Source organism: Artibeus jamaicensis, unplaced genomic scaffold (genome assembly GCF_021234435.1).
Source record: "Artibeus jamaicensis isolate MK-2021 breed Jamaican fruit bat unplaced genomic scaffold, CSHL_Jam_final contig_233, whole genome shotgun sequence".
NCBI lineage: Eukaryota > Metazoa > Chordata > Mammalia > Chiroptera > Phyllostomidae > Artibeus > Artibeus jamaicensis.
In genome coordinates this window covers 900,031-919,731 of record NW_026521486.1, presented here as the reverse complement: position 1 = coordinate 919,731, position 19,701 = coordinate 900,031, and positions in this window count along the sequence as shown.

The following is a 19,701-nucleotide window of genomic DNA, read 5'->3' as shown; positions in this document are numbered from 1 at the left end:
GGGGGTGAGGGGACACACATGGGGGCGTCGTAGCAGCCGTGAGAGACTCAGGTCCAGACACTTCCTTTGCTCATTTGGGGACAGAGCTGAGGGACCATGATGGCAGAGCAGGGGGGCCCTGAGCTTCACCGGGGTGGGGGTACAGGGCGGGGCACCCCGCTCTGCAGAGGCAGAAGCCAGGCCCAGGCCTCACAGACCATGCAGACCGCATCGCCCTTCCCGTCCCGGGAAGAAATGCCAGAGGTCCCTCACCACTCAGCACAGGGTCCCTTCCGATGAGACTGCGTCTTACACAAACGATTTCGGACCAGACTTCAGTCCCTGATGACACTTATCTCCACAGAGTCACCCGGGGGCATCTCGTCTCGGGCCCTGTGCCAAGGCTCCAGGCTGCGAACCACAGCCGGCCACAGGCTCCGGGTGACCTGGAGGTCCCGGCCTCGGGCGGCAGCGGTGGGGTCGGGTTCCAGGGACATCACCCGGGGGAGCTTCTGAAAGCCACACCAGGAGGTCACCCCAAGATCCTTGTCATCCTGGGCAGGGTGGGCGGGGGCCCTTCGAGGCAGCTCTGCTTCTGCCCTCGGCTGCCCATTCCAGGGACCATCTGGCCCCCAGGACACTTCGGCCTTCCCGAGAAGGCCACTGGGCCTGCGGGCGCATGGACGAGCGGGTGCCGCAGGCCCCTGGTGGGAGATTTTTCTCCTGTGACTCCGCCACTGGGCAGGGCCGCCCCTGTATGTTATCAGGCTTGTTGAAATATCAATTTTGCACACGGCTTCACACGGCTGCCTGCGGCCCTGCTCAAGCCTATTACTTAATTCTTCTGTCATTAAGAAATCCAATCTCTGACTCCAGTGACTCTGGAGGGGGGGAGGGGGGGCCGCTGGCTCACACCGAGAACCGGCTGCTAATTGCAGCTCCTCGGACCCCAGAGCAGACGAAGGGAAGGGAGCCAGTGAGCCATTGCAGGAGCAGAGCCCCCGCAACCACCCCCTGCTCAGCTCCCTGCGAGGCACGGTGTTGCCCACACACGTCCGCAGCCCCCACCCCCACCCCGCTGGTTCCCCTGGCTTCCACCCAACCTTCACGGCCACTGTGGCCTGCAGGGGTCACCAGGGGACTGGCTGTCCTCTCTGGGCCGAGGACGCACCCCTGAGCCCTCGGCAGCCTGTGTGCCCTCCGGCTCCGTGCAGGGGGGCCCGCAGGGCGCGCCCCAGCCCCTCCCACCCCTCCACTCAGGACGCCCTTGGAGTGATGGATGACTTTGCAAAGGCCCGCCCTCGTCCCCCTCCGGAGGGAGGCCTGTTACAGACAACACTGTTCTCCACCACAAGCCCCTTCGTAATTGAGGACATTAATTTATTTCTCCGTCCCGTTACCTCCCTGCTAAGCGGCCCGTCCTCCGGCTGCGGAGTGGGCGTGCGCCGGCCATTAATCACTCCCCGTCCCCCCCGCCAGGTCCGGGCGAGGGCCGCGTGCGCCCTGAGCACCTTCGGGGAGCCGTCCGCCCTCCGCCGGCGTCCATTCGCAGCGGCGCGAACAAGGGCAGCGCTTTTCAAAGAATAATTTCCAGCCTAAATGACCGTAAACAACTCATTTTCTCCACGACCCAGCACCAGCCCCCACCTCGCGGGAAGGGACGGCCGCCAGCTCCGGAGCCCTTTGTTCACAGCTGCTGCTCATCAGCCCGCTGGCCCCTGGCCAAGCCCGAGCGGGTACCTGCTCTGGCTCAGGTTCCTGCACACTGCTGGTGATTTCCCCTCTTCAGCAGAGACAAGGAGGAGAGAGCTGGCCGGAGGCTGGCCCAGGGCTGCCGGCCTCCCCGTGGGGCCCCCACACCCCGATCTGTGTCTCGGTGAAGCAGGGGGAGCCAGAGACTCAAGCCCTCCCTCCCCCACCAGCACCCGGGCCCCAGACAAGCTGCTGCTTCTAAGGAAGGCATGTGCCCAAGTCTGCAGCCTCAGCCCCAGGCACCGGGGGCAGCACCCGGACCTGAGCGCATCTCCAGTTTCAGACACAGGAGGGCCCCGCCGGGTCACCCCAGGCCTCTGCCTGTTCCCAGAATCAAGAGGCCCAGGGAAAACCGGGAAAGATGGCGCTTACTGCGAGATTCTATCAGTTGCTCTTTGCAACAAGCAAGAGGATGAGAGAGGATGGCCTGAAAGGGTTTTGCTTTGGTTGTGGGAAAATACAGCAGGATAGGAAAAGTCCGCGTGGGCAAGGTCTTCATTCATTTCCAGCCCCTTAGCTCACCTGCCCACCTGTCCACCCATCTGTCCATCCATCCATCCATCCATCCGCTCCCCCCCGTCCCTGTCGGCCTTCTGCTGGGCCGTACCAGCCGTCTGAGGTCCGTGTGGCTGGTGAGCTCCAGCTCCCCCTGGCTGTCTCTGGACTTCACAGTTTCAACGGCCCCCATCTTCAGGTTTGGGGCCCCAGAGAGGCCAGTCAGCTGCCTCCTTCCTGTGCACCCCCACCTGCTCGTGTGGGGGTGCTCTCCGGGGTGCTGGAAAGAACTTGCTGAGACCGGTTGGGAGGCCACTGCTGGAGCCCAGGGGAGAGGAGACAGGGGCTGGGGGCCAGGTGACAGAACCAGGACAGAGTGGACGCAGGGGCAGTGGGGAGTGACGGCAGGTTCTGTCTGGCTGGGAAGAGCAGCGAGTGTGCACAGAAAGAGGAGCCGACTTCACGTGGAAGGTGACTGAGGTCACGAGGTTGGGGACACACCTGTCTTGTTTCCAGCACATTCTGACACTGGCACAGGGTGGCTGGCGATGGAGAAGGAGCTGACGCTGTGTCCTCATCGTCCCGTCAGGTCACTGACAACTGTGGCCTCACACGGTGGCCTGACAAGGGGCCTGGGGTCCCAGGGTGTGGGCGGCCTCGCCAGACTGTCCGTGAGCCAGGTCTGATGCCAAGGCACAGACAGGTCTCCAGAAGGTCAAGGACGTCTGGGTGTCTCAGGCTCCACGATGCCAGCCGTGCGCCCCTCCCTCCCCAGGGCCACCAGTGGGCACACACTCAGGGGTGAGGCAGCCGGCACCCAGACCCTTCTCCCAAACCTGGAACCCCTCCCACGGTGGCCGTCACAGGACACTGGCCCTGGTCGATGGGGTGATGGGGACATTTGGACTTGGCTGGAATTTCAAATGTGATCGGAGGTGGGGGAGGGGGCCGAGTCAGTTCAGAGGCACAAGGCTGCATTTCGGCAAAAAACCAGAGGCCCCCCCCCGGGGGTAGGGAGCAGCCTCTGCTCAGTCCCTAATCTGGGCAGCGTGGGGGCAGGGCTCGGATGGAGCCCAGGGGGGCCCTGAGCCTGGCGGGGCCCAACTGGCAAGTCCAGGCCTCATCAGATGCCTTCACAGAAGAATTTCTGTTTGTACCACCGCAGCCTCGCTAATTAGCTTGTTTCACGAACATTCTCTGACCTTGTATTTTAAAAGACAGCGCCTTTCCCCCACCCCCCTCCAGTTTCATCTTAACTGAGGTGTTAAGTTCCCACTACTTTCCGGGCTGTGGGGCTGCTGCCCAGGGGCCCCAAGCCCCCTCCCTGCTGCCGGGTGCCGGGTGGTGGCACCGCCGCCCAGCGCCCTCACCCGGTGGGCCGCCCCAGACGCTGCTGCCTGCTGCTGCCCGCTGCAGCCGACAGCAAGCGGTCGCCTGCCCGGCTCGTTAGGAAGCATCGGCCTCTCCGCTCCAAAGATTAAAAATTTGGGGGGTGAATCCGGGTCTTGTCTGACATGACGTCTCGGAGGCAAAGGCTCAGAAACGTTTTTGCTCCGTGGCAACGGGGTCATAGGCTGCAGCAGTCCCAGTGACCTCGGGCTCTTCCCTCCCAGCTGCACCCGCACCCCAGTGCCGTCACCTCCTCAGGGACGGGAATGGCCTCCGAAAAGCAAGCATGGGGGCGGGGACACTGCTCAGAGCCACCCTGATCCTGGGGCCGGCCCCGGGGCCAGGTCGGGAGGGAGAGCAGGGAGGGGCGGGGTGAAGCGAGACTCCGTGCTCCAGGGGCTGCGTCCTCCGTCCACTCAGGAAAAGGGGGCACCCACGAGCAGAGAGGCCGAGTCTCTCGCAGTGAAGAGGGGGCTCTCGGCTGGAGGGACAAACCGCTCCTGGGAGGGCACAGACAGACAGGACTTTCCCAAGCCGCCCTCGTCCCCTCATGCCTCCCAGGCCTGACTGTGCCCGGTGCCCAGCGGCTCCCGAAGCCCCCCACGCCCAGGCCCTCCCTCGGGCACCCAGTCCTTCAGGAGTGCAGCCCACCAGCCGGTCCAGCCCTGGCCTCTCGGCCTCCGACCCTGCTCCCGCCCGAAACCACCGCTTCCATTGGAAGGAAACAGAGGGCTCCCGGGGCCTTTGGTGACAACCAAGCACACACTCGGTTTTGTCACACTCGGCGGTTTCTCTCCCCCCCCAGCTGTCCCCCACCCCTCGGTGAGCAGGCAGTGGTTCTGTTTAAAGTTCTGGTCTGTGTTTGTGTCCCCCGCACCCCGTGGCTGAAGGAGCGACCTGGAGCTTTCAGATTCCTCCTCCGGGAAGGACGTCCCCGGGGTCTGGCGTGGAGACCCCGCGGGCCTGCGTGTGCGTCCCGTGTGCCGTGTTTCTGCGGGACGCCGCATCCCGCCTCGGCCGGCTCCGGGCTCTCCCAGAGGTGTCTCCTGGCAGACAGACAGACGGACGTCCTCGGCACCGAGAGCGTCCACCCACCAGGCATTCGTGCTCTGCGTGACTTTTCAAAGTCACCTCTGCCTGTCCCAGGGTCGAGAAGTTTCCTTCTTCCAAAACCATCGTCCTCCTCTTTCCCTCCACCCCGAACCCCATCGGAGGCCGATGTGGGCCCGGCTCCACGCAGGGGACCGGACGCTCCGGTCCTCTGCAGCCTCCGCCAAGGACTGCGCGTCCCATGGCCACGTGCGGAGTGTCCGTCACCACAGACAGGGTGACCACGAGCCGTGGGTCGCTGTTGCCACAGGTTTGTAGTGACAGCAACATGGGCGTGTGGCCTTCACAGCCACCGCATCCGTCCTCGGGACCCTGAGATCCCCCGGCTGCTCCAGCGGTCACGTGGGTGCAGAGTCAGCCGGTCAGTGTCCAGGGGAAACGCCGCCGGGACTGGAACTGAGACCCCACAGAGCACGTAGCGTGGTGGGGGGAGTGGGCATCTGGGAGTCAGCGTGGACGGCACGTGGACGGCACAAGGACAGGAAACCAGAAGACACGCCAGCGTCCGGGCCACCTGTCACCACCGAACCCAACAAGCTGAGACAGCGATTGAACCTGCGTGGGCACTTCATCCGGACGCTGGTGGTCTGACGAGTTGGCGGGTTCTCGCCCTAACAGAGCATCTTGAACTCCTTCTAAAACGGCCCTTTTTGTAAGGGGAACACAGTGTAGGTACAGGGTTGAGGGAAACGATAATTGGGTTACAAACAACTTCAGCGTTCCCGCCGGCCGGAGGTCTTCAGCTGTGTCCCGGGCGGTCGCCTCCCTGGTGACCTCCCCCTGGAGCACGGCGGCTCGGAGTCTGTCTTCAATGGCTTGCTGGCCACCGAGGGGCACAGGCGGAACTGCTTGCGGTCGGTGGGTCCCACCCTCAGGTCCTGCAACAGAGCGTCCCTCACTCTGGTGATGAGCTTCCCAGCTGTTACTGAAAGTCCCCCACCAAACAGCATGTGATCAGCACGTGAACGACACATGGATGGCATGTTATCTGATTAGCGTGTGGATAGCATGTGATTTGCATGTGAACAGCACATGGGTGGCACATGAACAGCGTGTGGTTGGCACGTGGATGGCATGTGGCTTGCACATTAAGAACACGCCGGTGGCACGTGATCAGCACATAAATGGCACATGATTGGCACATGGGTGGCACGTGGACAGCACATGACCAACATGTGAACAGCACATGGATGGCAGTGATCGGCGCGTGGATGGCACTTGGCTGGCACACGGTGTCATGTGAATGGCACGTGATCAGCACGTGAAAGGGCAGGTGAATGGGGCATGAATCACATGTGATCAGCCCACGAAGGGTACATAAATGGGGCACATGAACGGCATGTGAACACTGCATGAGTGGGGCGTGACCGTGCGGTGAACACGGCCCTGCTCGCTGGCCATCCTCACCGTCCCTCTGTGGGGCTTCTCTCTCTGCACGTGGACGTCCGCGTCGGGATTTATTCCCAGCTATAGATACATGCTGTTGCCAGGGCATTTTAATTTTCTCCTGTTTGTTGCTTTTCTAAAGAAACCTGCCTGGTTTCTGTAGATTGGCCTTGCAGCCGGTGGTGTGGGTGAAGTCACGTGTTAGACGGGCAGCTGTGCACGTTTCTGGGTCTTCCCCAGAGTCACCCGTGTCATCTGTCCCTCTCCGACCCTCCCTCACACATCAAGTCCCTCGGGGGCTCAGGGTTGGTGGGCACCCGGTTCCACTCCACAGCACCACCCCTGGCAGCCGGCACCTCGGGCCGCACCAGGAGTCGTTTTGGAGGCAGCTGTGTATTTGGTGCCATCTTCCCTCTCAGATGGGGCGTCTCACCTCCTCCTGCGCCTCCTGAGGGGCCGCCCCGCTGCCCGGCAGCAGTGTGGCTGGCACGGGCTCCGTGACCCGCTTCAGCCAGTCTCCTCTGAGCCCCTGTGCGCTGAACCCCACACAGCCGGGCACAGTGCCCTCCAAGGTCAGGGTGCTGCCGCCCACCGCGCCCTCAGCCTCTGCTCTGGGCAGCCTGGTGCCCCCTCCTGCAACGGCCTGTGCTGGGCTGAGGCGCTGGGTGGTGTCTGGGGCCGAGGGCTGCCCAGGCCAAGGGGCAACACAGACCCCCCCCAGGCACACTCCACAGAGTGGCGTCCCCTGCAGGGGCTGGGGTCCCCACATTAGGAAGAGGACAGGTCTGTCTGGTAAATTATTACAAAGTCAGTTTTCCAGTTCAAAAGGGTTACAAAATGATATGCTCGGTGGGGGTGAGATGCTGCCAAATGGCTTCTTATTAAAAACCATGATGCTAGAAAAAAGTAGAATGCTGTAATAACTGGGCGAGGGCAGGCGGGCCCCGGCCGGCCCTGCGGCGCCATCTCTGTGAGACGCTCCCTGTGACTTCAGAGGTTCATTTGCTGTTCGTCTCGGTCACTTCGGAAGCTCAGCAGGGCTCTGGTTTGGGGACCTCACGAGTGCATTTAACGCCCACATCTGAGGGTTTCGATCCATTAGCTCGGCCGAGCTGAGGAGCCCGTGAGGCCTGTTGATGACCCTCAGCTCCTGGACGTCTCCACGGCCCAGGCCGTGGCCGGCTGCTCACTGGGGACCCCGCAGTGTGTGGAGGGGACCCAGCCTGACCTCGCTTCTGACACACATCCCTCTCCAGGTCTCTGAGCCCCTCCGCCACCTGGTGGCCAGGGCCTGGCCAGTCCCAGGTGCCCCCCCACCCCCAGCTCCTGCTGGGATGTTCCTGACACGCTGTCACCCCGAGGTTCTCCGTGCCACCAGGGACTGTGTGCCGGGCTCTTCAGCCCTCTGGGGCCCTGGGGGCCGTGATGTGCCCACAGGAAGGCTCTGCTGGTCTGGCCTGAGCCTCACGCCCGCCGCCCACCAGGCGCCCGTCCTCCAAGGGGCCGCGTGCAGGGCCAGAGGGGCCTCATCACCAACGTGCGGATGGCTCCCCCGAGGTTCCCTGCAGGGGAGGGGGGGTCGCTGGCCCGGGTCACACGACCTCCTGGGTCTCCTGTGGGCTGTCCCTCCTGTGGGCTGTCCCTCTGACCCACAACCACCCCGTGGGACGGGCGGCGCAGGCTGAGCAGGAGGAGCAAGCCGCAATCTCTCACCTCATTCTGCCCCAAGGCCGCCCCTGAAGGCTGCCCTGTGGGGGTCCGTGGCCCGGGCTCAGGCCCCGCACACGGGAGGCCCCGTTGCCACGGAGCCGCCTCCATGGACGCACGCGTGGTGGGTGTCCCGACCCGGTGGGAGTCTGCCGGATCCGAGACAGTGACTCCCCATAGTGTCACATCTGTGTGGGATTCCGTCCAGAAAACATCGCCTGTGGAAAATAATTCTAAAACAAACGCCCCTCAGCGGTTCCACAGACAGCCGGCCAAGCCCGCGGCTGACTAGGAGATGATGATGATATCATTGTTACTGCAACAGGACAAACCCAGGACCCCGAAGCTCCGGCGACCGGCCTCCTCCAGCCCTGGGGAGAGGCCTACTGTGTGGGTGCCCCGTTCTGCAGGGGGGTCCGGGGAGGCGCCCTGGACAGGACGGGCCCCGAGCAGACCCCGTCTCGGCGTGTTCTCTCCAGAGACTCGTGGTGGAGACTCGCTACTTAAAAATAATCCCCAATCCTGGGCGTTTCCCGCAGGGGCAGCGGGGCGAAGGGCCAGCCTGGCTCTGGGCGCGGGCACAGGTCCCTCACTGATGCCGCACAGGTACAGACCAGACCGCTGTCTGCTCAACGTCACCACCGTTTCGCCCGCACGCAAACCCGACCACAAAAGGCCTATTTCACCGTTTTCACCCTCTTGCTTCCAGAGACTGGTCCCCGGGGGTTTGAAGACAGACGTTCTTAGAACCATCGAAGCAGAGAGACAAGGACTGGGGAGAAAACTGGGGTGTGGGGGGTCCTACGGGAATAAGATCCAAACCGATGCGGGTCTCCCCAGCGCCCGGGGCTGGGCCGACTCAGGGCCCCAGCAGTGCCCTGGGTGTGGGGAGGGGAGGGTGTTGCCAAAAGTGAGGGGGCCACCCCAGTGTCGCCGGAAGCTACCAGGGTGGGAGGGGGGCTCAGTGGTGCGGAAGGGCCGGCACTGCCTTCCCGGTGACCTCGCCCAGACGGATGGAAGACACGGAAATGAATCAGAATTTCGACCCAAGGTCATTTATCGGAAATCAAAGACCGAGGAACCCGCAGGGTCTAAATGGGCTTCGGCCAGAGAAGTAAAACGTAAAAGACCCTCGGTCCTCGCAGCCCCCAGCAAAAGCGATTAAATTGCTTGCCAAAGGGCCGGGGGCCGTCCGGGCGACCCGCCTCGTGGGTTAACCAAGGCGGCGCAGACGCCTGAAACTGGGCAGAGACCGGCATCCTGGGGCCGCCCCGCAGGCCGTGGGAACGGCCCCGCGAGGATCGCAGGCCAGGTGGGGGCAGCATTTCACCGCAGCTCTGCCCGCAGTTCGCGCAGCTGCAGCCAGGGGGTGGAGGTTTTCACTCTGGGCGGGAGAGTTCGAGGAGACCCCCGCGTGGGGGGGTGGGGTGGAGGCCTCACCATGGGCTTGGGCTTTAGAACATGCTCAGGTCTGCACAGTGGGGAGAAGGAGGCAGGCCAGCCACAAGGAGCACCCCCGAGCGAGTTTACACCCGTCCTGGGGAGCGGCGGGTCCCCGAGAAGGGGAGGAGCCAGCCCGCGGGGCCAAGGCCCCTGAGCCTGAAGACTCTCCCTCTGCGATAAGCCCTCGCTGGAGCCTGGGACCCAGTACCCAGGGCCTCAGGCATCAGCGAGGCCGTGGGAGGAGGGGCCTGGGGACCGTGAGAACGCACGGGGTGGGGGCTCCAGGACACCTGTCCCACCTTCTCCCCACAGTGAGGCTGGAGGAAGCGCTCAACAGTGGGACCGGAGTCCCTTCTCCCTGTGAATTCCGAGGGTCCAGAGAAAGGGGAGCGTGCCTTGCTGTGACCCCACCGGGGACCCAGAGCCACCTGCGTCCCCCTCTCTTCCGGACACTGGTCAGGGAGGCCCCCGCGGGAGCCGTCTTCTGAGAAGGACTCATTGCTGGCTGTCCTTCCTCCTCTCCCTCCACCCGCATTCGCCGTGTGTCCAGAGGCCTGGCTACTCGGGGCGCCCCCCGCCTCCGGGACTGACTTTCCCAGCGCGCTGCCCCCTCCAGCTGAGGCGCCTGCGGGGCTCTGGTCGCCCACACACGTGGACAGGCAGCAGCCCGACCCCTGCCCGCCCTGCTGGCGGCCGGCGACCTGGGGGCGGGTGTGTGCAGGCTGCAGGGTCCGAGGTGTGTGCCCTGGGCGCCTGTGCCAGGCCGCACGTGGCTGGAAGGTGAGGCGGGCGTGGGGCTGCCGTCGGGGGCCAGGCCCGGTCCAGGCAGAGCGGTGCCCAGGGAGCAGCCCGCGTGGGATGCAGCGAGGACTCCGGGGGGCACCGGCGGGCCTCCCTGCTGAGGGTCGGTCTCCACGTCCGCCACCTTCCTTCCCCGCCGCCCCCCAGGCAGAGGAGCCGCTTCTGCCACGCCCAGGGTCCTGAGGAGGGGGGACTGGGAGAGGCGGCAGGGCCACAGCGGGGGACTCCCTGGGGGACCAAGGCAGGTCCCACGTGACAGGGTGGGACCCGGGCCTGCCCGGGAGTTGGGGGCCCCTGAAGACAGCCCCCCAGGGCAGGGGTGGGCTCCCTGTCTTCCGTTTTAAAAGGACGAATCCCCCCACACTGGTGCAGGGGACAGCCGCTGACCACAGGGACACGGGGAGGGAGAGGGAGGGCAGGCGGAGTCCCGGGCCTCGGCCTGGGTCTGGCCCGGGCGCCCCTGGGCCCTTGCTGGGTAATGAGACAACATTATAAACAGCAGCAGCAGCTCATTAGCCAGAGGTCAGCCTGTCCTGCAGCTGCGGACTCAGAGAGGCGAGGTGGCAGCGTCCAGCAGCGAGGCCATCTGGCTTGTCACGGTGCCTGTGCCGTTGCTGCCTACGGCCTCCCCGACCCGGCCCTCTGGGGACCCGAGGCTGTGCGCTCGGCCTTGTTAACACATCTGTCCCCAGGAGTCCCCGGGCCCGGTCGGGAGGGGCTGCAGGGCCAGCCAGGGCCTCCCAGTGGCCACCCCGCCCAGCAGCCCATGTGTGGCGCTCTCCTGCAGGGCCGAGGGGCGGCCCGCGGCCCACCCATGGCCCCTCTTCCTCGGGGGCCAGCTGCCCTCACCGGGGCCAGGTCCCCACCGTGGTTGGAGGACAGAGGGCAGGGTTTTCCTAGGACTGCAGAGGCTCCAGCCCCGAAACCCCTCCCCATGCACACACCCAGGCCTCAGCCATTTCCCTGTTAGTGAGGGAGGGGCGCCGGTGTGCCCTCGGGGACCCCACCCTCAGCTGACACAGGCCGCCCCCTTCCTGAGCCCCGGGGTCCAGGGCCCCTCCCAGGCTCAGACTCCCCAGGACTGGACACTGTCACTGCCCAGTCCTACTTGGCTGCTGCCTCAGATAGTGGGGGTTGGAACACGGCTCCTGTTCTCTGATGTGGGGGGGGAGTCCTGCCTGGGCCCAAGGGCGACACCCACTTTAAGAGCCCGGCCAGTCTTCCCCGGGGCTGTCCAGCTCCTGGCTGGGCTCTGCCTGGGCTCCGGCCACTCCCACCAGCCGTCTGCCCACAGCCTCCCCTGCCCTGGGCTGTTCTCGGGACACCCCCACTTCTGCACCCAAGTCTGTGTCCCCTGGGCCCCTGTCCTGCAGGCCTCGGCCGCCCGGGTTTCCGGGAAGAAAAAAGAACTCTCCCACCGTGGCTGAGCCTGTAAGAGTGTGGCCTTCTAGACAGGTGGGCATGTGCCAGCCCCCTGGGGGTGAGTGGGGCTCCGCACACCACCCGGGCTGTGCTTGTGTGCGCATGTGTGTGTGTGCGTGTGCGTGTGTGCGTGCCCCGTGTGTGCCCCGCAGAGTATGGCGGGCGGGGATGCTGGCAACCTTCACCCGGCGGCTGCCGCAGTCGGGACTCAATTTCCTCGTCCGCTCAATGAAGCGGCTGGGCCAGCGACCTCGGGAACCCGCGGGCGCTCCTGTGTTATTATCTTAATTGTGTGCTATCGGCTGTCGGCGCGGCCGGTCACCCTGTGCGGCGTGAGCAGCTTTGTGTATTGATCTCCGCATTACTTCGGGGACTGTCAGAGTGGACCTCCCAAAGTGACTTTCACTGGCTGTGAATCGAGCCACACAGTGTCACTGGAAATTAGTTTAGGTCGGGGACGGCCTTTATGACGACCCCGTGACTTCACAAGGGAAGGGGGTGGGGGTTGAAGGCAGGAGGGGCCACCCCAGGGCCCCCACCCAGCTCCCGGGTCACCGCGGCCCCCTTCTCCTCCTCGCTGGTCCCGTCTGCTCGGGCCGTGAAGGTCGGCGCCAACAAGGGGAGGGACACATGCGTGCGTCCGGCTGTCACCGCAACACAGACCCACCCACTCGCTCTCCTGGGTTTCTTCTCAGACTTGTTCACTAACAAGAACCCCCACGGCCTCACCTCCGAGTGCACGCAGCTCCAGGGCACGGCTGCAACATGGGGACTGGGGGACCCCCATCCGCCCAGGGTCCAGAGACTGTCCTGGTGCTGGAGGCTCCGTGGGCGCAGCAGGGGCCGAGCCCTGGACAGAGCCCACAGGGCTGGTGCGGGGGCCGGGGCCTCCTCATGTCTGCTCGGCAGGCTTCCGGGGACAACATTTCACTTTGTCTTCGGTCCACTCACCTCCCACTCGTTTCTCTGTCCATCCGCCGTCCACCCATCGGTCCCCTCTTGTCTCCGTCTCAGCCACCAGGACCACTCTCCGTATCCTTCCCAGCCTTGCTGGGCCCCCGCTGCTCCCCCGGCCCCGGTCTTCCAGGAGGCCCATCGCCCCGTCCCCTCCGTGAGCACTGCACCGCACCGTCAGTCATTGTCCCCACATTGCGTTGCCTCGAGTATAAATTCTGGGGTCCGAGGCACATACGCCTGGGGCAGAGGCCCCGTAAGCCCGGAGGGTTTGCAGATGCAGAAACGCCCACTTGCTCCTGGGCCAGATTCCAGTCGGGGCCACTTCCCGCAGGAAGGCACCGGGGCCATCACAAGGACCCCCAGACTCCGTGACTCGGTCTCCCCCCAGAGCGACGCGGCGTGGCCCCGCGAGGTGACTGTGAGGGTCAAACGAACGAATGGGCACCAGTCCCTGGAAAACTGGGCCTGCCCCGTGCTGTACGTGATTCGCGCTGGTCTGCCCTGGTCCTCGCCCACCCCCGATGGCTGGTGAGGGGTCCCCTGCTCGCTCTCTGCTTCCGCCCCCACAGCCAGCCCGGGAGGACCATCAGTAACTTCCTCTCTCAGCCAGGGCACTCGGCTGGACTCCTGACTCTCAGGTAAGCTCTTTACTCCCCAGCAGGCCTGGGACCGTGGCTGCATCACGCAGGGTACCCACCCAGAACAGTGTCCCCCACACAGCAGGCACCCAGCACACAGCTGTGACGGGGGTCCGGGGCTCCACCAGACAGGCGTGGCCCCCTCCAGGCCCCGAGCAATGAGCCCCCCCACCACTGCCTTCTTCTGTGTGAGTCTCACTTCCCCAAAACTCACTCGTTGGGGAAGGCAGGCCTGCTCCTTTGCAGGAATAATTTCCTCCTCTGTTTTCATTTCTAAGCGTATAAACTGTGGAAGGAGGCAGGCACCCAGCAGAAGCTCTGGCAACCCCCGCTACGCGATTAAATTATGATTAATAAATTACCAGAATATCGCAGCATCCTAAATGCTCACCTGCGCGGAGCCATTTGAAAGGAGCCGCATGTTCCTGGCTGGACGCCAGTGACCGCCGGGTGGCCCCCGGAGGCGCAGGAGGGGCAGAGGGGGCTGCAGACAGGGGTCCCGCTTTCTTGTTGGGAAAGTGATGTGTGCCTGCAGCTGGGTCCCTATCACCCCGAATCTTCCACTTTCCCTCGCATTTTCCCGGCGCAAACAGACAAGCTCCTGGAGGACAGTTACACCCGACGCCGCTGCGCAACGGCGTGTTTTAATGGAGCGGGGCCTTGTCTGTGTTTTCCCCCCACCCAGGGCATCAGGGGGTCCGAGGGCACTCACAGCAGGGGCCTCTCTCAGCGGCGGCAGGCGGGCCGTCCCCACTAAATCCAAAGCAAGCAAGCAGAAAGAAAAATAATAATAAACATAAGGGTAGAGATGATAGAAAGATCACTAAAATCGACAGAATTGTAGCTGTTATCGATCACGACAGACTAGAGAAGACTCATCACAAAAATCGGGAATGGAAGGCGGCGTCACTGCTGACGGTGAAGAAATGAGCGGATTTTGACGGCGCACCGTCAATAACTCCACGCAGAACACTCAGGTGACTCGGGCAAGACAGACGCAGGCCCCGAAAAGGCACCAACTAATCCCACTCCTTCAGGAGGAAACACGAATCCGGAACAGACCGAGAAGAAATAAAGCGGTTGACTTAATAATAAAAATCTCCACCCTGAGCAAGCTGCCGCGGCGGTGCTGTCCGTACCAGGATCCCAGTGGGGTTTGTGCAGAAAGAGAAAATCTGTTGTAAAATTCATCTATCTTAAGGGACCCCAAGTAGCAAAGACAGTCTTATGAATAAGACTAAAACTGGGAGACTCGCACCTCCGATTTCGGAACTCAATGCGAAGCGACTGCAATGGTCTCTGGCATGCCGTGTGTGGGGTTGGCGCTCGGCCGGCCCGGGGACCCAATGCACAGCAGGGGGAGCCCACTCGCAGTTGGAGGATTTCGGCCCGAGCGCCGCATGGCTCAGTGGGAGAGTGGTCTCGTCAGCAGAGGCTGCTGAGAAAACTGAGTGTCGACACGGACCCTCGCCTTACACCCTGGACAAAAATTAACTCGAGTGGATCGAAGTGTGATGTCAAAGTCTGAAACGCGTAGGACAGAACGTAGGGGAAACCTTCACGACTCGGGATTGGTGGGGCTTCTCCCTCCGGACACCGAAGGAACCGGCAGCAGCAGAAGTAAAGGCAGGTCAGGTTTGCTACGATGTCTGCCACGGGCACATCGGAGAATGGACGCGGGGCGACCTGTGGGACGAGAGAGGACATTCGCACATCGCGTCTCTGGTGGGAGTTGACGTCTGGAATGTATAACGACGTCCTGCAACTCAGCGGCAGCAGAAAACCACAGGACTCAATTGAAAACGGACAACGGACTTGAACAGACCTCTCTCCAAAGTCGCCACGCAAATGCCAACAAGAAAGACCGCACATCACTGAACAACGAGGAAAATGCGAGCCCGGACCTCAGGGCAACGCTGCCTCACAGGAATCGGGGCGGCAGACGGGAGGAGAGAGGGAGAGGGAGGGCGGGGGAGGAACAGGCGCGGGCGGGACGCGGGGACCCCCGTGCGCTGTCGGCGGGGCTGCCGCCGCTGCGAGAAGTGGGAACACAGGGCAGTCCCTCAGAAGCCGAAACCGGGGTCACCGTAGGGCCCAGCAGAGCCCCCATCACTGCCCCAGGAGCAGGAGGACCGCAGAATATGCCCGAGCGCCCCGCCCACCGCAGCATCGCTCTCGGCCCCTGGGGGAGGGAGCCCGAGCACACACGGGAGCCGCCTGGCCTGGCCTGGCCCGCGGAGGACCTGCGTCCGGCGGTCAGCGAGGGGAGTGAACCTGACACCGCCACACCCGGGCTCCCCGGGCACCGCGGCACCGTCCACCGTCCCCTCCGGGCGCGGCGCCCGCACGTCACGGCCTGCACTCAGCTGCAGAAACTCAGGGGACGAATTTCACGGTGTCTGCTCCCTCCTGTTCTTCAGGTTGGTGACCACGGTCTTTCTGACGTGAGCCCTCCCGTCACGAATGGAGAATCGTGGTCGTTCCGCCTCGGAGGGGGGACGCCGTCCGATCCGGGAGGAGTCTCCTGCAAACCGCAGCCGAAGCCCGGACAACTGTGCGTGGACGTTCTCACACGGGGACACCCCTCAGGGTCAGGGCCAGCCGAGATGGCCCCCGAGATCTGCCGTGAATTCAGAGACACCTTCGCTCAGCAACGGGGCTGAGTCCCTCCTGGGGCCACAGGTCCCGGGTCCCCGAGTCCCCGGCAGCGGCCAGGGCACGGACGGCCGCACTCACGTCCGGACCAGAATGGCCGTGGACGCCGTCCCCAAATTAGCTCATTTTCACCGAGATGCTGAGCGGACGAGAGCCCCACTGCCGCGTCGGCTCCGGAACAGCTGCCTGCCGGCCATCGCTCCTGCGCGAGCGTTTTTGTCCAGATCCGGTCACACAGCTGCTGGGCCATCACGAGAGAGTGCAGCTCAGACGTGGTCTGCACCTCACATCCCACAGGGAAAACTAAGTGAGACGCTGGATGCCGCCCATCTCTCCACAGCCCCGCGGCGGGCTCTGGGCCCTGCAGATTCCTTACCAGCGGCACACGGGGCGGCCCAGGGGCCATGCGCCGTCACAGCAGGCCCACGCGCGCATCGGTCATCGCCCCTGCCAGGCCCACGTGCGAGGCTCGCGGGGTGTGGCGGAGGCTGGTTCCCCCTTCTCTGCAATGACGTCGGCATTTTCACGGCGTTTCGGTTCAGGGTGCGTGTTACCGCCGCTCCCCGTGTGCCCGCGGCGGTAAACCGGACTGTCAGACCCGTCACGGAAGGAACACGGCCCGGCCGTCTCTGTGGCACCAGCGAACAGTGGTCCCTCTGCCTCTCGCAGTTGGCGGACCCTGCGCTTCTGAAATGGACGGAAAGCCCTGCGTTCGAAACACGCTGCTTCCCAACTGGAACGCGACGGCCGGTGCGTTCGCAGTCCCTGGCCGAGGCGTCTCAGACCAGGCAGCGCTGCTCTGGGCGTGGGGCCCACCGACCGGCCGTGTCCCCAGCGAGGACCTGGGGCAGCCAGAGGGGCAGGGGACGCTCGGAAAGAACAACGGTGCCGAGGTGGCCTTGGGTGGCCTGCAGAGCAGCGCGAGGACCCCTGGACACGGGCTGGACCGGCCGACCGAGGGGTGTCCCGAATGCGCCTCGGGGGGCGGGCTGGGTCCTGGCCGCCCGGTGAAGACCCCCTGCTAAACCTGATGCAGAGTTTCTGAAGGAGAGGAGACAGTCACTTCCAGCGGAGAAATACAGATTCTAATAAAAACAGCCACAGGTGTTGTGATTCCCACGGTGAAGAGGCGGGTTCTCGGCCAAAGTCTCCTTCCCATAAACCTGGCCTCAGCCCGCCCCGCACCCAGCTGCCGCGGCCCCCACCCGTCCGGTGGCTCCGTCATAAACCTGCCGCCTGGACCGGAACAGGAGCCTGTGCGGGAAAAGCTGCTGTGGGGCCTGAGCCAGCTCCTCCCTGCCTCCCACCCCCTCCAGTGCCAGAGTCGGGGGTTGCGGGCCTCCGCCTTCCGTCCCCATGGCCCTGAGGGTCCTGATGACCCGCAGGACACAGCCCAGCATCCGTGGACAGGTCCTTTCTCTGCTCTTCCTCTGCTCGGCTAAGAGGAGGGACGAGATGGTCCGCGAACCACCCGGTGGCCCACGGGGACTGGTACAGGTGAGCAACTCCTGCCACGTCCCCCTGCATGGGTCTGCGGGGGGCCCGGGATCAGCACCCCCAGCCCGGGGCCGTCCCCAGCGGGGATTTGTCTCAGTTCTGGCAGCTGGAGGTTCAAAACCAAGGTGTCGGGTGGTAAGGCGGCTGTGTCTGGTGAGAGCCCTGCCCGGGGCGGGGGGTGCCAGGCGGTGCCCAGCTGCGGAGCGTTCACCTGGCCCCTCGCCACGCCCGCCGCAGCGGAACGACTCCTTGCGAGGCTGCAAATCCTGCCCGGCCGGGGCCGCACCTTCGCGGCCTCACTTAACCCCAGTCACTCCCGCAGAGCCCCATCTCCGGCCACGTCTCCCTGGGGATTAGGGCCTCAGCACAGGGATTTTGGGGGGCGATATCGATCGCTCCGAAGCTTTGTGAGAAAGGCCCACGGACAGCAGAGACCGGGAGGCACCGTGAGGGCTCAGACTGGAGGGGAAGGATGGGGCAGTGGGCAGTGGGCAGCGACGGCCTCGGGAACAGGGACCTAGGAGGACAGTCACAGGAGCACCGAGCGGCCAAGCCAACCTAAGCAAAGGCAAGGACCGGCGGTGCTTCTGGGGACGAGTGTCAGAGCTCGAAGGGCCGCTGGCCCTGTCCGCAGTCCTCTGGACACCGCGCCCCCTTGCGAGCTGCGGAAGGTGGCGCCAGGGTCAGCACTGGGGAGGCTGGACCTGAGTGGCCGGGAGAGAAAGGGCCAGCCCCTCCCTGTGGCAGCAAGCACGGGGGACACAAAGCTGTCCCCCTGTGACATGGCCGTTCAGTCACGTCCTGCATGAAGGGACAAAGGTCCCCCCCAAACCTAAGAACCCACCGATGCTTGGGGTTTGTTATAATTTTATGGCTAATAGATCATGTCACACACGAGAAGAATTCATAATATGGAGATGAAGAAAAACAATTTATTAATGTTAATAAATCCTCCAATAAAACCTCCAGGAGGGCCCATAGTGATAAATTGAATAATTATGAGCATAATTATGACTAACTAGAAGTATAATTTCATGCTAATGCAATAATAATGACATAAAAGTGTAGATCATGAATTTTAACTGCTTAGTTATTTCACATTTCCACCAGAATGGACGGAAAACAACCCGCCTGCAATCCAACCGGGTTGTGGTTGACGGAGAAAGGAGAGGCGCTCGGTTCAGACGCGGGTTGGATGGCCTCTCCCGGCTGCGGGGAAGCCGCGCGGATGAGGAGCCTGCAGGTGCCGAACTCAGGAAGCAGCGCTCGGCGCCCCCTCTCCCGAGTCAGAAAGACCCGGAGGAGCCCCTCCTGCCCCCGCCCTGCGGAGGGAGGGGTCCCTCGCAGCGAGGGGAAGGTGGAGAATTTGCACGCAAGTCGGCATTTTATGGTGACAAATGTTTCAGGAAGGATGAGCGCTCACACACAGACAGTGGCTCCGCTCAGCCACCGGTAGTTGGGGGGGCGGGGCAAGGTCAAGTGCGAGGGAACCAGGCCTCTGAGCCGCAGGACGCCGAGCACACTCAGACGCTGGCCCTCGAGGGAGGTGGCCCTCCGTCTGGACTCAGGGCAATACGGCGCCAGGTCTGGCCGGTAAAGACCCAAGGAGCTGTCCCCGTGCCAGGTGAGAGCCCGGCGGACGGCCCGAGGCCAGGACCAGGGCGACGGCCCCCCACCCTGTAGTGTGTGCGTGTGACCTGGCCCCACCACCCTCGTGGGCCGGTCTGGGCTCTCGGCCACCCTGGCAGACACACTGTGTCCCCTGACAGCCGGGCATCCCTCACACTCCAGCCTGACACCCACTGTCTTCCCCAGGAAAGGTGCTGCGTGAATGACTGTTCTGTCTGTTTTCCGCCAGTGTCCTCGGGCTCTGAGGGTCCCTCACGCGTCCTGCTCGTGGGCCCTTCTCTGAGCTGGCGCCGCCTGAGCGCCTCCCCCGTCTTGGCCCGTCCCCTCAGCCCGAGGGTCTTCTTTTGAAACCAGAAGGTCCTTAAGTTTGACTACATCTAATTGATCGAACTTTTGCTTTGGGTTCACTTTCGGGAGCACGTCCCTGAACTGCTTGCCCCACCCAAGTCAAAAAGACTTTTTCCTGCGTGAACTGCCAAAGGTTTAGAGTTCGAGCTTCACGTTTAGGGCTGGAAACCCATTTTGAATTAACGTTTGCAGGTGGTGAGAGAAGCGGTTCAAGTTTTTTGCATGGGCAGATCTGAATGTTGGGCGCCATATGGTAAAAGATGCCCTTTATTTACTGAATTCTCCTGCCGCGTGGCCGCCGGCGGCTGTCTGCCCACACGGGGTCTGTTCCTGGGCCCCCTCGCCTGCTCCGTGCACCCATTTATCTGTTTGCAAACCAGTTCCCGCATCCTGGTGGCTGAGTCTTTGTCCCCCATGAAGCAGGGTGGCGGGGGCCCTCCAGCTCTGCCCTTCTGTTCCAAGTTGCTTGGTCGTTCCAGGCTCTGCATTTGCG